Source organism: Chiloscyllium plagiosum, chromosome 38 (genome assembly GCF_004010195.1).
Source record: "Chiloscyllium plagiosum isolate BGI_BamShark_2017 chromosome 38, ASM401019v2, whole genome shotgun sequence".
NCBI lineage: Eukaryota > Metazoa > Chordata > Chondrichthyes > Orectolobiformes > Hemiscylliidae > Chiloscyllium > Chiloscyllium plagiosum.
The window spans coordinates 12,143,637-12,160,400 of NC_057747.1; the positions used below are offsets into that span (position 1 = coordinate 12,143,637).

The 16,764-nt window shown below is 41.8% G+C and overlaps 1 protein-coding gene across 1 annotated transcript in view; it reads left to right on the forward strand.

Moving 5' to 3' along the window:
- Window positions 1-233: 233 nt before the first annotated feature.
- The window catches only part of rassf4a (Ras association domain family member 4a), a 264,606-nt gene continuing 248,075 nt past the window's right edge, over window positions 234-16,764 (forward strand). The window contains exon 1 of the mRNA XM_043678853.1: window positions 234-307. The gene's annotated coding sequence lies outside the window, so the exon portion shown is untranslated. The remainder of the gene's footprint in view (window positions 308-16,764) is intronic.

Below are 16,764 nucleotides of genomic sequence, written 5' to 3' on the forward strand. Positions count from 1 at the left end.
GTGCAGGGAAACAGGATTGTTACTAATAACGGGAGCAAGGAAGACAATTGGATACAAAAAAAGTTACCTTGAGGAAAGGGGTGGGGCGAGATCCGGCAGTCCGATTGGCCGGGGGGCGTCACCTTATCTACATCCCGCTTTGTGAATGGCTGGAGGAGCTGTCCATTACAGCTGAGGTGGGCGGGTGAGTGCGCGCGCCGACAGCTGGTAGCAGTCTGTTTGTTGTTGTATTGGTGGGGTTGGTGGGGGGGGTGCCACAGAAAGCTGGCTCCCAGACAGAAGCTTGTCTATCTGCTGAAGTTAAATGGTAAAGTATGCACTGTTGTCAGTAATGTATCGTGAATCTCTTACTGATGGGGCGGAAAAATTCTTTTAAATGGTGCTTTTTGACCTGAGTGTCAAATCCTGAGCCAGGTACTTTTAAACTGTTGGGAATAAAGGCATGCTGATCGCTGCAGAATTATTGTTCTGCTTCTAGTTAATTGAACAGCAGAACTAATTAGTATTTTGGCACAAGATGTTTATTTCTGAATTGTTAGTTTTTTTTATCATTACTCCTATATCAGCTCCATATGCAAGAGCTGCATTAAAATGTTTCATCTTCTAGGATGCTTCCATTCATCAGAGAATCGGTATAGATCAGAGTGGATTTGGTGGATATTTATTTGTTGTGTCTTAATTTTCAGAGCATTGTATTTAAGGGCTGTTTGGTGGAGGGCCACAGATGTGTGAGACACCTAATTGCACACATTTCATTTTGATGCCAGAAAACAGGTGGAGGGTAATCCCAGGGGATTGTGAGCCTGGGATGTAATTCATTTGAAGAAAGAAAAGAGCTGAGTGAGTATGATTGTAATAATTCATTCCTGTGAATTTTCAGCTCACTTTTCACCTAGCAAGAGATTCTGGTGGTTGCGTAGAAAGTTTTCTTTCTCTAGTTGGAAAGTCTATGCAACCTTGTACAGGAACCATATAGAGTGGTTTATTACCTTCTGTTCCAAAAACGTTGTTGAAATTAAAGCTGTTTGTTTTCTTTTCTAAATCAATAGTCAGACAATTTGTTTGTGGAGGGAGAGGAAACGTCATTGTGTGCACACCAAATGATGTGATTTACATGACCGAGTTGTGTGTTTAGAAAGCAAACAAAAACAAAAGATTAATCATTTGTTTAATGCCATTCTCAAGCTTACTCTTATTTTTTGAACATTTCATTTTTATTTACTCACACTCTTGCAAGGCACAAGAAATTCCTCAATCGCTTCAAAGCCTTAGGGCCAGTATCATATTGTGCTTGAGTCTAATTCACGGTAAAATTGAATTATCCAGTAATTTGAATTAAGTCCCAATGTACATTTAGGGTATATTGCGACAGTAGAACTAATTTTAAAAATTGCCGAATTGAAAATTCTATCAATGAAATGTTGTTGGTCAGCCTGCCATTGTGGATAGGAGGATAGCACACGGTTCTCAACTGATCTGTCATATGAATTCGAAAAAATCAAATCATATCTCAGATTATTAGCTAGGCAATTTTCTTTTGTAATTATTGAAATGTTTGTTTTCAACTATTTCGTACTTCAGTGGTAATCAGGAAGGTTAATAATTCAATATGTCTTTATGTCAAATGTCATAACTGCATTAAATGTTCAGCAATTCATAACAAATGCCAGAGCAAAATTACCTGGTTGGTTCATTTCTCATTCTGCATTGCTGTTTTTAAAGTCTTATCAGCATTCTTATAGCATTGGGTGATTGAAGGTATGATATTATGATATTGTACTGAAGGAACATAGTGATTAAGATGCTTAAGCTGCAAAGTGACCTGCAGCTCACCTGGATAAAGAATTCTGCCAGATTATTTAATATACATTTATCATGGACCGATAGCTGAATAAGAAAAAAAGAGTGGACTATCTGATCCCTCTAGCCTGCTTCTCCCATTCAGTGAGATCATGACTGAACTTTTATTTCTGCTATATCTTCCTCACTACACATTCAACCTTTTCGGTATCCGAAAATTTCTCAATTTCTGACTTGAAATTACTTAATGATTGAGCATCTGTGACGTGGAAAGTTCAAATGCTTCACAACGTTTTACAAGAAGCAGATTCCTCCTAATTGCTGTCCTGTTGTTCATTGAGCCTGTGACCTTGTAAAGACCCTGAGGATCATGCTACTATTAAATGAGAAGCAAACATGTAAGAGAGACACTTCGAGTGATGAAACCAAACATGGAACAGGGTCTGAGATGTAGGCAGAACAAGATATAACTGGAGGGTTGATGTGAAACTAGTAGCAAATGGAGGAAAAGTTGGGTACAGCTTTTATGTGAGCAACCCATTTGGAAATGAATTTATAGTATTTAGCAATTGTGAAATGCCTTGACTAAATTGTTGCAAGTTATAGCAGGTTGGATTTTTCATGAAGAGATATGAGATGTGGTACTGATAGATAGTTCTTCTTATGTGACAGAGGGAAAAAACATCTGTAGGATGTCAGTGCAATTTCAGGCATGCTGTTTTTTTTTAAAAGAATGATATGGCATAAGGTTTTACAAAGTAGCTGGAAAGATATGATTCTTAACTTGAGCACTGTGTAAAAAAAATTAGGATCTTATTTCCTCTGCTGCTGGCCTGTAAGTTGGTATGTAAGTGGGCAATTTTTGAAACTGTTTCTCTTGATTACACTCCAACAAACCTTAGCACTTTTATAATCTCCCATGATATTGGTTGCAGGCTATAGGATGGTTATCCTTTTTATTAGATAATCACAGTGAATGCATGAATTTCAAAACCAAAAGGTTCAAAGCATTCACTATGAGAGAGGCTAGACAGAGTAGATCATGAGAATCTCTTCCCAGTGTCAGACTTGTCTAAAACCAGAGGGCATAGGTTTAAGGTATGGAGGAAGTGGTTTAGAGGAGACCTGAGGAATTCTGTTTTCCCCAGAGGATGGTAGAAACATGGAACATGCTACAGGAGAGGGTGGTGGAGGCAGGTACTCCCATAACATTTAAAAAACATCTGGATGAACACTTAAAATGTAGGGCATAATAGGCGATGGACCAAGTGCAAGTAAATGGGATTAGTGTAGTTTGGTGTTTGTTGGTCAGCATAGACATAGAGTCATAGAGATGTCCAGCATGGAAACAGACCCTTTGGTCCAACCTGTCCGTGCCGACCAGATATCCCAACCCAATCTAGTCCCACCTGCCAGCACCTAGCCCATATCCCTCCAAACCCTTCCTATTCATGTATCCATCCAAATGCCTTTTAAATGTTGCAATTATACCAGCCTCCATCACTTCCTCTGGCAGCACATTCCATACACGTACCACCCTCTGTGTGAAAAAGTTGCCTCTTAGGTCTCTTTTATATCTTTCCCCTCTCACCCTAAACCTATGCCCTCCAGTTTTGGACTTCCTGACCCCAGGGAAAAGACTTTGTCTATTTATCATATCCATGCCCCTCATAATTTTGTAAACCTCCATACCATCAGCCCTCAGCCTCCGACGCTCCAGGGAAAACAGCCCCAGCCTGTTTAGCCTCTCCCTATAGCTCAAATCCTCCAACCCTAGCAACATCCTTGTAAATCTTTTCTGAACTCTTTCAAGTTTCACAACATCTTTCCGATAGGAAGGAGACCAGAATTGTATGCAATATTCCAACAGTGGCCTAACCAATGTCCTGTCCAGCCGCAACATGACCTCCCAACTCCTGTACTCAATACTCTGACCAATAAAGGAAAGCATACCAAACACCTTCTTCACTATCCTGCGACTTCACTTTCAAGAAGCTATGAACCTGCACTCCAGGGTCTCTTTGTTCAGCAACACTCCCTAGGACCTTACAATTAAGTGTTTAAGTCCTGCTAAGATTTGCTTTCCCAAAATGCAGCATCTTGCATTTATCTGAATTAAACTCCATCTGCCACTTCTCAGCTCATTGGCCCATCTGGTCAACATCTGGTAATCTGAGGTAACCCTCTTCGCTGTCCACTACACCTCCAACTTTGGTGTCATTTGCAAACTTACTAACTGTACCTCTTATACTCACATCCAAATCATTTATGTAAGTGACAAACAGTAGAGGGCCCAGCACCGATCCTTGTGACACTCCACTGGTCACAGGCCTCCAGTCTGAAAAACAACCCTCCACCACCACCCTCTGTCTTCTACCTTTTGAGCCAGTTCTGTATCCAAATGGCTAATTCTCCCTGTATTCAGTGAGATCTAACCTTGCTAATTAATCTCCCATGGGGAACCTTGTCGAATGCCTGACTGAAGTCCATATAGATCACATCTACGCCAACCTCCAGTCTTCTGGCACCTCACCTGTGACTATCGATGATACAAGAGGCCCAGCAATCACTTCTCTAGCTTCCCAGAGTTCTAGGGTACACCTGATCAGGTCCTGGCGATTTATCCACCTTTAATCATTTCAAGACATCCAGCACTTCCTCCTCTGTAAAATGGACATTTTGCAAGGTGTCACCATCTATTTCCCTACATTCTATATCTTCCATATCCTTTACCACAGTAAATACTTGGTGGGCTGAAGGGCCTGTTTCTGTGCTGTATGACTGTAGGGCTCTCCAAGTTTCACAAGTCAACATCGATGCCATATTTACTTTTATCTTTTTTAATAGAGAGATTTTTATCAGATGGTTTTTAAGAAGTTTGCAATTTCCTCTTTAAAGTAACTAGAGTGCTCATGTAGATGGTTTTATCTCTTGCCATCTGATCAATCCAAGCTTTTGAATGTTACATCAAGACACTAGTTATTGAACCATAGGGCGTTTCAAGCCATAAAATTGCTCTATGAAGGGAAAAGAAACTATTACGAACATTGACTGCTGCTGAACGCATTCATCAAATCTGAAAAGTGCCTTTGGAGAAATTGTTCGACATGAAGGATGCCTTTTCTCTGTTTGCATGGAGTGAAGGTACTGGGTCAGTCTCTGTTCAGTTCAACCTTTGCTATATGTGATTTTTTTTTTTAAAAATGGTGAGAACAATATAATTGAGTACTTCAGTCATACAGTTGAGACCATCCAACCATCTGTAAGTAATAATAAAACAGAAAAATTCTGGAGAAACTTAGCAGCTCCGATAACATCTGTGCAGAAAGAAATGAAGTTCAGCTTTTGAGTCTGAAATGGTTCTTCCTCAGAAGCAGAGTCATATCGAGCTGGAAATATTAACTCTGTTTCTCTCTCCTTAAATTTCTCCAGCATTCTTTTCTCTCTTTCACTTTGCGAGCATCTGCTTTTATCTGGAAATAGCACTCGTATTGTTTGAGGATGGGTGCTTGTGAGACTTTTCTGGACCAATATCTGAACTTGGTTACAATTAAGATATCAGAATTGCCATCATCTGTTAAACCAACACTGAACCTGTCAGGCAGTTTCATTGAATTTCATGATGTTTTAGGCAGTGCATTAGTCTCACATAATTCACAGTGGAGTCTCAATTTCTGGCAGACCCATTTTGTTTTAAGTAAGATATTTGCACTTGTGAGTTTATTTGAGAAATTGGCAGTGAAAATTCTATTCTCTATAATGTTAAATGCTTAAGAGAAAATATATATTAAAAATGATTATCAATGGATGGCTGAAAGGAACCATGATTAATATAACTAAGAAAATCTCTATCTTGAAACAATGTGTTATGTTACTCTTTCCAGCTGGCGGGTCCATGGCTTGGAAGAGCTATCAAATGAACACAGTGCCTGTTGAATTTGTGCTGCCTCTGTGCTCATAAAATTTAGGTTTCTACCCAGGGTTTGCTTTTTTCCATAAGCCCCAACTGCAAAATCTTTAATAAAGATAACAATCCTTCAGGTGGTTTTGTAAATGTTATTTATGAAAATCTACAAAATGTTAGAACTGCTAGCTAAAGTCTAATTGGAGAGTTGGCACAGTCTCTGCAGCCTCTAGGGAATCAAAATTGTTGAGTAATATCACTATCATAATGGTGCCAGAGAGTCAAAGGTGCTGCTGTAAATCAGTATGTAGACATCAGAATGATTATTCCAGGCCATTAAGCCACACAGTCGCCGCTGAAATTGATTCAGTGTTGGATATCTATAACTGTGAATGCATAGCATGCCAGTTGATTGCAATTTCTTTTGAATATCTAATGCCTCTTTATTGTTTATTGTAAGGAGACTACTTTTAGTGTAACCTTGGTTTAAGAAGCCATGCAGCTGCCTCTTGACTTGTATTGTCAAATACCATTTCAGCATCAACACTGGCCAAATTCTAAGCTATTTAAACAGTTGTAAACACCCAGTTAGGCATTGAACTGGAGAATTTCAGCTCCTGTGCTACAACTCCAAGAACTCTAATACCTCCAAAACAGGCATTTTATCTATCCCTCACATCCTTCGCTCTGTCTTAGGCCATCAATCAATGCCTTCATTGGTCGACAGTTCCCTTCCTCAGCCCCTCCTTGCTGCTTTAACATCATGCTTAAAACTTGTCTCTTTTTCATAAAAGAAAACAAAGTTTTGCGGATGATGAAGATCAGAAACAAGCACAGAAATTGCTGGAGAAACTCAGCAAGTCTGGCAACATCTGTGGAGAGAGAAAAACAAAGTTAACGTTTGGGTCCAGTGACCTTTCCACAGAACGGACAGTAGCTTGGAAAAGGTGGTATTTCTCTCAATGACAGGGGGTGGTGATTGTGGGGGAGAGAGAAAAGTTAGAGTCAGAGGCGCAGTCAGACCGCAGAGGAACTGGCCCTTCAGTCCAATCAGTCCATGCTGACAATAATCCCAAACCAAACTATTCCCACCTGCCTGCCCTTAGCCCTTATCCCTCCTAGTTGTGGGGGAAAGAGTGAGTGGATAGGTATTGACGGAGCCCAGAGAGAGAAAAAAAATTAGGCAGACAAAGAGATAGAAGATAGTATGCCAGAGAAGAAGAAAAGCTGATAATGGGGACAATGAGTGGATGATAATTGATGTTATGTACCTGGACTTTCACAAGGCTTTTGACAAGGTTCCACACAAGAGATTCTCAAGGAAAATTAAAGCTCACAGTATCAGAGCTAATGTATTGACATGGATCGAGAACTGGTTGGCAGACAGGAAGCCGGAAGTTGGAATAAATGGGTCCTTTTCAGAGTGGCAGGTAGTGACGAGTGGGGTTCTGTAGGGTTCAGTGCTGGGATCCCAGCTGTTCACAATATACGTTAATGATTTGGAAGAAGGAATTGAATGGAATATCTCCAAATTCTCAGATCACAGTAAGTTGGGGGGGCAGTGAGGAGTGCTGTGAGGAGGATGCTGAGAGGCTGCAGGGTGACTTGGACAGGCTGGCTGAGTGGGCAGATACTTGGCATATGCAACATAATGCGGATAAATGTGAGATTATTTGTTTTGCTCACAAAAATAGAAAGGCAGATTATTTCCCCAATGATGGCAGTTTAGGAAAAGGTGAGGTGGGACAATCTCCTAGTCTGAGAAAGGAGAGTCTAGCTCTTGCGGGAGTTCAGCAAAAGTTCACCAGACAGATTCCTGGGATGGCAGGACTGACATATAAGGAAAGGCTTGTACTCGCTGGAATTTAGAAGAATGAGGGATGATCTCATAGAAACATATAAAATCCTGACGGGACTGTTTAGACTAGATGCCCGAATAATGTTCCTGGCATTGGGGAAGTCCAGAACTAGGGGTCACAGTCTTAAGATTAAGGGGTGAGCCATTCAGGATGAGATGAAGAAGAATTTCTTCACTCAGAGAGTTGTGAATTCTCTCCCACAGGAAGCTGTTGGGGCCAGTTCATTAGATATATTCAAGAGTGAGCTGAATGTGGCCCTTGCAGCTAAAGGGATCATGGGGTATGGGGAGAAAGTGGGAGTGGGATACTGAGATTTCATGATCAGCCATAATTATATTGAATGGTGTGGCAGGCTCGAAGGGCCGAATGGCCTACCGCTGCACCTGTTTTCTATCTTTCTGCAATGGGTTGGCTGTGCTGAAAGTAGCCCATCCCATGACAGAGTTGTGGTGTGGGGTTGGGTGTTGGTTGGAAAGATCATGGAATGAGATATTCAGGTTTCACAAATGCTACCTGAGTACACTGTGTAAGTAAACTTGGAACTTATCACTAGAGGCCACGTGTAAGTGCAAGTTCCTGATGGAAATGCATTCTAGCAAGATGTAGGTTTGAATGCTGAAGACGTTTGTCCTTTTTTCTCCACATCAGAACAGGAATAGGCCATTCAAGGCTGCTCCATTATTGAATTAGATCATGAATGATCATCTCCCTCAGTATCGTTTTCCTGTATTATAATCAGTGTATCAGTCTCTGGATATCTGTTGATTTCTGTCTTGAGCATGCTTAATGGTTGAGTTTCCATGGCTCTCTGGGATGGAAAGATTCCAAAGGTTCACTACCCTCTGAGTTAATAAGTTTTTTAGAACATAGAACATAACAGTGCAGTACAGACCCTTTGGCCCTCGATGTTGCGCCTGTGGAACCAATCTGAAGCCCATCTAACCTACACTATTTCATTCTCGTCCATATGCCTATCCAATGGCCATTTTAAATGCCCTTAAAGTTGGCAAGTCTACTACTGTTTCAGGCAGTGCGTTCCATGCCCCGACTACTCTCTGAGTAAAGAAACTACCTCTGACATCTGTCCTATATCTATCACCTCTTGATTTAAAGTTATCTCCTCCCATGCTAGCCATCACCATCTGAGGAAAAAGGCTCTCACTGTCCACCCTATCTAACCCTCTATTATTTTATATGTCTCAATTAAGTCGCATCTCAACCTTCTTCTCTCTAACGAAAATAGCCTCAAATCCCTCAGCCTCTCCTCGTAAGACCTTCCCTCCAGACCAGGCAACATCCTAGTAAATCTCTGAACCCTTTCCAAAGCTTCCATATCCTTCCCATAATGCGGTGACCAGAATTGTACGTAATATTCCAAATGTGGCAGCACCAGAGTTTTGTACAACTGCAGCATGAGCTCATAGTTCTGAAACTCGATCCCTCTACCATTAAAAGTTAACACACTGTATGCCTTCTTAACAACCCTATCAACCTGGGTGGCAACTGTCAAGGATCTATGTACTTGGACACCAAGATCTCTTTGCTCGTTTATACTACTAAGAATCTTATCATTATCTCCGTTCCTATTACTCCTTGCAAAGTGAATCACCTCACACTTTTCCATTTGCCACCTCTCAGCCTAGCTCTGCAGCTTATCTATGTCTCTCTGTAACCTACAGCATCCTTCGTCACTATGCACAACTTCACCGACCTTAGTGTCGTCTGCAAATTTATTAAAACATCCAGGTTATTTATATAAATGACAAACATCAGTGGACCCAAAACAGATCCTTGTGGTACCCCACGAGTAACTGAACTCCAGGATGAATATTTCCCATCAAGCTAGCCAATTTCTGATCCAAACAGCTAAATCACCCTCAATCCCATGCCTTCGTATTTTGTGCAATAGCCTACCATGGGGAACCTTATCAAATGCCTTACTGAAATCCATATACACCACATCAATCGCTTTACTCTCATCCACCTGTTTGGTCACCTTCTCAAAGGACTCAATAAGGTTTGGGAGGCACAATGTACTCTTCACAAAACTATGTTGACTATCTCTAATCAACTTATTCCTCTCTAGATGATTATAAATCCTATCTCTTATAACCCTTTCCAACACTTTACCCAGAACCGAAGTAAGGCTCACTGTTCTATAATTATCAGGGTTGTCTCTACTCCCCTTCTTGAACAAGAGAACAACATTTGCTATCCTCCAGTCTTCTGGTACTATTCTCGTAGACAATGATGACGGAAAGATCAAAGCCAAAGGCTCTGTAATCTCCTCCCTGGCTTCCCAGAGAGTCCTCAGATAAATCCCATCCAGCCCAGGGGACTTACCTATTTTCACACTTTCCAGTATTGCTAACACCTCCTCCTTATGCACCTCAATCCCATCTAGTCTAGTACCTGTATCTCAGTATTCTTCTCAACCACATTGTCTTTTTCTAGTGTGAATATTGATGAAATGTATTCATTTTGCACTTCCCCTATCTCCTCTGACTCTATGCAGAACTTCCCACTACTGTCCTTGACTGGCCCTAATCTAAATGTGTTGCTGGAAAAGCGCAGCAGGTCAGGCAGCATCCAGGGAACAGGAGAATCGACATTTCAGGCATAAGCCCTTCTTCAGGCCCTAATCTTACTCTCGTCATTCTTTTATTCCTGATTATAGCCATAGAAAACCTTAGGGTTTTCCTTGATCCTATCCGCCAGTAACTTTTTATGTCCCCTTCTGGCTCTTCTTAGCTCTCTCTTTAGGTCTTTCCTGGCTAACTTGTAACTCTCAAGCGCCCTAACTGAGCCATCGCATCTCATCCTAACATAAGCCTTCTTCTTCCTCTTGAAGAGAGATTCAATTTCTTTAGTAAACTACAGCTCCCGCGCTCGACAACTTCCTCCCAGCCTGACCGGTGTATACTTATCAAGGACCTGCAGTAGCTTGTCCATGAATAAGCTCCACATTTCAATTGTGCTCATCCCCTGCAGTTTCATTCTCCATCCTATGCATCCTAAATCTTGCCTAATCACATAGAAATTGCCTTTCCCCCAGCTATAACTCTTGCCCTGCGGTGTATACCTATCCCTTTCCATCATTAAACTAAACATAATGGTCATTATCACCAAAGTGCTCACCTCCCTCCAAATCTAACACCTGGCCAGGTTCATTACCCAGTACCAAATCTAATGCAGCCTCGCCCCTTGTTGGCCTGTCTACATACTGTGTCAGGAAACCCTCCTGCACACATTAGACAAAAACTGACCCATCTAAAATATTTGAACTGTGGTATTCCCAGTCAATGTTTGGAAAGTTGAAGTCCCCCATAACATCTACCCTATCACTCTCGCTCCTTTAGATGATCATCTTTGCTATCCTATCCTCTACACCTCTGGAACTATTTGGAGGCATATAGAAAACTCCCAACAGGTTCTTTCCTGTTTCTAATCTCAGTCAATACTACCTCAGTAGATGAGTCCTCAAACGTCCTTTCTGCCACCATAATACTGTCCTTGACTAACAGTGCCATACCACCCCCTGTTTTACCATTTTCGCTGTTCTTACTGAAACATCTAAATCTCGGAACCTGCAATAACCATTCTTGTCCCTGCTCTACCCACATCTCCGAAATGGACACAACATCGAAATCACAGTTACCAACCCATGCTGCAAGTTCACTCACCTTATTCCGGATGCTCCTGGCATTGAAGTAGACACACTCCAAACCAACTTCTTGCCTGCTGATGCCCTCTTGCAATCTTGAAATCTTAGTTCTGACTTCACTACTCTCCTCCTCCCGAATATTCGAATTCCAATTTTGGTTCCCATTCCCCTGCTAAATTAGTTTAAACCCATCCAAAGAGCATTAGCAAATATCCCCCCCCCAGGATATTGGTACCTATCTGGTTCAGGTGAAGACCATCCTGTTTGTAGGCGTCCCATCTACCTCAGAAAGAGGCCTGTTCCCTGTTCTTCTTCAAACAAATTCTTGTTCCCACCAATAATAGACAATAGGTGCAGGAGTAGGCCATTCTGCCCTTTGAGCCTGCACCACCATTCATTATGGTCATGGCTGGTCATCCTCAATCAGTATCCTGTTCCTGCCTTATCTCCATAACCTTTGATTCCACTATCCTTGAGAGCTCTATTCAACTCTTTCTTAAACGAATCCAGAGACTGGGCCTCCACTGCCTTCTGGGGCAGAGCATTCCACACCCACTACTCTCTGGGTGAAGAAGTTTCTTCTCATCTCTGTCCTAAATGGCCTACCCCTTACTTTTAAGCTGTGTCCTCTGGTTCGGGACTCACCCATCAGCAGAAACATTTGTCTGAGCTAATCCTTTTTCTTTTCACATATCTGAAGAAGGTATCACAGCCCATCATTATCGTCCTTACTAGCTCGCATTCAAATTCTCTTCCTCAATCCGTTTCTTTACAAAAGGCCCTACTTTTGCTGGGTTCTAAATTGCTCTGATTTTCAGACTTACCACTCACTCTGGCATTCTTCAAAACCACTTTGTTTGACCTAATGGAGTCCTAAACTTCTTTTGGTAACTGTGGTCGATTTACCTTTCTTTTTGATGTTTGTGCCTTAGAGGAACCTTTATCTATCTGGTATATCTTGTTAGGTAACAGCTATTGTCAGTCCACAACCAAATATGTTAGCATATTTTTACAATCCATCATGGCCAACTTGCCCCTTATATCTTCATAATTTCCTTGGTTTGGATTTAAGATCTATATTATAGAGAACAGCAGTCACTGTGTACATTATTAGAGAACAGCAGTGCCTGTGCATATTGCAGAGAGTTCTTCACTGGTTTCAGAAAGAAATATATCACAATTAAATTTAACACCAGATTCTATCATACTGTGGCAACTACATCTCAAAGGTTCCTTTACAGCAACATTATTAATTGACTCTTTCTTCATATACAAAGCTAAATCCAAATAGCCTAACCGTTGTTAGCTGTTCAACGCACTGCACCAGAAACATATCTTGTGTACATATTCCAGGAATTTATTCTCCACAGCATGAGTACCGATCTGGTTAACCCAGTCTATGTGTAAATTGGAGTTGTCTATTATTGCTACATTGCCAATGTTACATATGCCTCTCATTTCCTGACTCATGTCATGCTCCACATTTACGACTAAGGTTTGATAGCCTATAAATCCCACCAATGTTTACCCCTTGCTGTTCCTTTGCTCTACCAAAACTGATTCTGCATCTTGATCCTTCATTCCAAGATCCTTTCTTACCAGTGTCCTTATCCATTTATTAACAATGCTGCATCACCTCCTGCCTCAGGAATGATGAAGGGCTTTTGCCCGAAACATCGATTTTCCTGCTCCTCGGATGCTGCCTGACCTGCTCTGCTTTTCCAGCACCACTCTAATCTTGACTCTAATCTCCAGCATCTGCAGTCCTCACATTCGCCATCCTGTAATGTTGCCTCAGTAATGGCACTTGAATCACACTCATTTACCTCAATTTGTGCATTCAAATTATCAACCTTATTATGGATGTTATGTACACTGAGATGAAATGCCCTTAACTATGTTTTCTTTACAAAGCATTATTTCCTATTCTGATTTTATTTGACACTTGCCTATGGTTTGCCTGCTTTCTACTTTCTCCTTTTATTAATTCTGTTTTCTTTGAAACTGAAATCTTTGTCAGGTTCCTGCCCATCCAGATTAAACCCCTCCCCAACTGCCCGAGAGAGTATACCTCATAGCTCGTTAGTTCTGATCCTGTTAAGATGTAACCCATCCACGATTTGCAGGTTCCCCCAGACCAGAACTAGTCCCAATACTTCAGAAAGCTGAACTCTTCCCTTTGATGACAGTTCTCCAGCCAAGTCTTCAGTCTCCCGTATCCTCCTATTTCTGTGACCCTACTAGAAGAGATCTTGATTTTTGTATCTCCATACCAGCTCACCTAAAATCTGATTTCAAGACCTCGTCAGCCTTCCTCCCGCCTTGTGATGTATCCAAACCTGGGTACTATTTGTAACGCAATTCCAAAAGAATTTGTGCCAAGTTGCATCTCTTTGTGTGTTTTGCACAGTGTACTATTTACACCAGAGAATCTGTAGCAAGGAGAACAGATTGGTACAAAAGATAATGGAATGTTTATAATGAGACGAACAAGGACATAGAAGGAATAAAAATATACAACACAACGAACAGTTGTGTGACCAGACAGAACAGCAGCAGAATTATAAACGTGACCAGAACTGATAGTTTGTTGGACGAAAGCTACTGCAACATTTGGTAGCACACACTCAACATGGAGAAAGATCCCACCGTGCTTTACAGAAGTATGATCCAAAGCAAAAGGTCATTTAGGCAGAAACAGAGAAATAGTTTGGTCACTGAGGAACACTTTAAGGATGGTTCAAGAAGGGGAATTCTCGAATGTGGAACTTGGATGGCTGCAACGGTAAGGAGAAGGAAGTCAGAGATCAGCGTGTAAGGAGTGGAGAGTTTGGGGGATAGTTAAATAGGAAAAATGAAGCTCTACAGATAGAGAGATATGAAGTTAAGTAGGAATTTAATCATGAGTTTAACAATTTCAAATTAGTGGGAATGAGGTACCAGCTAACCTTGGGTTTCAAGAGCTTGATAGGGTAACGTTTGAAAGTTTGTTTCCCCAGTCTGAGGAACCTAAAACATGAGGCTAAAGTCTCAGGATAAGAGTCCAATAATTTCTGAGAAATTCAGAACAAACTTCCTCATTGACAGAGTGGTAAATCTTTGAAACTCTCTACACCAGAAAGTTGTAAGGGGCGAACTTGAGGGGTGGGGGAGGTTGGGCATGCCAGTCCCATTCTTCACGATGAAGATAATGCCACCCAATCTTGGGGCACCAATTGCTGATTCATGGCCAGCAGTTTGGCTAAAGCTATCAGAGGTGACAGCATCCTCCTATCTCAACCTCCTCTTAGCAACACATCTCATCCCTCAACCCGCCCTCTTCTGATTTACAAGTTGTAGTTAGTGTAAGCACCGTGATATAAAGACCTCCTCTGTCCTTCTGAGAAATTCAGAACAAACTTCTTCATTGACAGAGTGGTAAATCTTTGAAACTCTCTACACCAGAAAGTTGTAAGGGGAAAACTTGAGGGGTGGGGGAGGTTGGGCATGCCAGTCCCATTCTACATGATGAAGATAATGCCACCCAATCTTGGGGCACCAATTGCTGATTCATGGCCAGCAGTTTGGCTAAAGCTATCAGAGGTGACAGCATCCTCCTATCTCAACCTCCTCTTAGCAACACATCTCATCCCTCAACCCGCCCTCTTCTGATTTACAAGTTGTAGTTAGTGTAAGCGCCGTGATATAAAGACCTCCTCTGTCCTTTCTCAGTAAGTTAGTATTCACCCTCCCAACAATGTCCATGCTGTTGCCAGTCTGCCAGCTGAAATGATGCTTTCCAGTGCCAACCATTGTAGACCCAATGCTGTTCGAAGTCATTCTCCAAGACCAGCTGCAGTCTTCTCCACTGACTGTCAGGAACCTTGCATTGGCCGTGGTACAGCCACTCAGACAAGGCTGCCTTGGAATACCAAGACAGGCAAAAGCATAATAAGGATTTGTTAACTTTTGTGTGCAATACAGCATGAATACGTTGATAAATTTTGGTTTGGAATGTTTATTTTGTGGTGGTTTTTAGCTTTGCGTTATGGCTAAAGTAAGCATTGTAATGGTTACTGCCTGAAGAAAGATGAAGTGTGATCTTGGTAAATGGGGCATTTGGGGTGGTAGTTCCAAGTCTGGCACTTGGCTGAGTTATTTGTGGGCAGCATGGGTGTAAAGAGGCTATTGAGATTACTCTCTCCCTTCCTCTTCCTCATTTTTCTGCTCCTGAGTTGATGGCAACGACTGTACCCTCATGATGGTGAGAATGTTGAGGAGACAGAAGACCACCATGTATCTTGGCACCCAGTCTGCAGGTTGCTAAGCAATGGCAACATTTATTTATGCACTGCTGGTTTGCTCCATCACATTCCATGGAGCAGCATATGTCATAGGTTGTATACCAGAATCCTCAGCAACAAACTGTTTTGACCCTACCTTTTGCTCACATTGGCTGAAATGCAGCCAGCAGTAGTTACACAGTGAACTTATTTCATTCTCTCGACGTGGGCATCGCAGCATTCATTACTCTTCTATAGTTTTGCTTGAGAAGGTGGTAGTGAGCTGCCTTCTTGAACTGCTGCAGTGCTACTGACTACAAGTACTGTTAGGGAGTGAATTCCAGGATTTTGGTCCAGTGACACTGAAGAAACAGTGATATATTTTCAAGTCAGTATGGTGATTGGCTTGGAAGGAAGATATCTGCTGTCCTGTCCATCTGGATGGAAGTGATCATGGGTTTGGAATGTGCTGTCTAAGGATCTTCAGTGAATTTCTGTAGTGCATCTTGGAGACAATACACATTGCTGTGACTGAGAGTCAATGGTGGAGGATTTCTGCTTATGGATGTAGTGCCAGTCAAGTGAGTTGTTTTGTCCTGGATGATACCAGGTTTCTTGAATATTGTTCACGTTGAAATCATCCGGGCAAATGGGGAGTATCCATCACACACCTTACTTGTGACTCGTAGATAGTGGACAAGCTTTGGAGTGTCAAGAGGTGAAATACTCAATATAATGTTTATAGCCACTGTGTTTATGTGGAGGGTCCAGGTGAGTTTCTAGTCAATAGCAATCCTAAGGATAGTGATGGTGGGAAATTCAGTGATGGTAACACCATTGAATGTCAAGGGACGGTAGTTAGATTATCTCTCAATGGAGGTGATCATTGCCTGGCATTTGTGTGACACAAATATTACTTACCACTTATCAGCCCAAGCCTGCATATTTTCCAGATCTTGTTGCATTTGAAGGTGAACTGCTTCACAGTATCTGAGGAGTTGCAAATGGTATGAAACATTGTGCAATCATTGGTGAGCCTCCCTGTTTCTGACCTTACGGTGGAGGGAATGTCATTGATGAAGTAGCTGAAGATGGTTGGGCTGAGAACACTATCTAGAGGAATTCCTGCAGAGATATCCTGGATCTGAGATGACTGATTTCCAACAACTACAACCATCTTTATTAGTGACTCCAACCAGCAGAGAGTTTGCCCCCCGATTCTCTTCAATTCCAGGTTTGCTGGGGCTACTTGATGCCACACTCTGTCAAATGTGG